Here is a 1,346-nt window from a genome sequence, read left to right as displayed (position 1 = left end):
CCGAGCATTGCCCAGAGCCCACCTGCAGAGGGGGAAACTGAGGCACAGTTTGGCAGGGAAGCGCCTTGTGCCTCTCGGCAGTGGCGACAGGGCCTGCTTTGGTGGGGGCTGAGACAAACCCATTCAAAGTTTGGGGTCTCAAACCATCCCAAGCTCCCGTGACAGCTGGGAGGGTTTGCCCTCACTGGTATCCCATGGAGAGGTGATAGGGTCCCCAGAGACCCCCAGAGAAATGGCACCACCCCAGAACCCCCCACCGAGGGCTCACACCCCCCGTCCCACATGTCCGCGCTCGAGCTGTCACCTGAGGCCGCAGCAGCTAGCTGGGCAAGGAGGCAGAGGAGAAGGCAGATCCCAGGGGAGAGCAGCCGCCCCATGTTGCACACCCCGGCTCCGTCCCCAAATGCCGCCTGCGTCCAGGGTGGGGGGACAGCCCTTTATGGCCCTTCCCTGTCCAGCCAGAGGGCTGAGCCCCGCCGTGGGTGAGACACGATGGGCTGATAACATTCAGGGACTATCTCCCAGCCCTGCCCAGGGCCCTCCCAGTGCCCCCAGCCCTCCCTGGGGCCTCCCCCACACCGGCGAGGGAGGACCTCCAGCCCGTCCCTGGGGACCAGAGTACCTCGGGGCCCCCACCTCCCATGGTGGCGGGTGTCCGGGGGGGCGCCAGGAGGGGGCAGGCGTTTTTTTCAGGGAGGGTGCAGGGCAAAGTGCTGTTTTTGCAGACAGGCTGAACTGGGCCGGGCTGGATTGGCCTTGTTTCCCCTGAGACAAACCCGAGGAGGAGGACACCGGACTAGGGGTAGGGGGAGGACATCTTGCCTTTTGTGTCAGTGTCCTCAGGTCCCCTCTCCAAGGGGACACGGTCACACGCTGCCTGTCAGGCCCTGGGGCAGCCCGTGCCAGCGCACCCGCACAGCAAGGCACCTGCCACGGGCAGGGAACAGCCCCGTGTCACCAGCACTCAGCGACGAGCAGGAGACCCTGGAGGAACAGGCTGCTCCCACCCGCTCCCACGTCCGAAGGTGATGTCCATGCATGGTTGCACCAGGCCACCTGGAAGGACGCGACCAGCAGCGCAACCCCTGGGGACTGACCGCAGGTGGCCCTCATGGCTTTCACAGCTCGCCAGCTCCTGGGGAGCGTGTTGTACCCAGCCCTGACCCACCCCTGGGCCCGATCCCCCATCCTGAGCCGGGCAGCCCGTGTTTGGCCAGCTCCTGGCTCCTCTGCTCAAAGGGCAGACTGTCCATGCCAGGGCCACATTTGCCACCACCCATGAGGCAGAGTGAAGCAGGGTCCCCTCTCTGCCTGGCACAATGGATCCACTCCTTCTCGCCAGACGT

This window comes from Fulmarus glacialis, unplaced genomic scaffold (assembly GCF_000690835.1).
Source record: "Fulmarus glacialis isolate BGI_N327 unplaced genomic scaffold, ASM69083v1 scaffold20012, whole genome shotgun sequence".
Lineage (NCBI taxonomy): Eukaryota > Metazoa > Chordata > Aves > Procellariiformes > Procellariidae > Fulmarus > Fulmarus glacialis.
The sequence above is the reverse complement of the archived record's forward strand: the minus strand, read 5'-3'. Positions refer to the sequence as shown.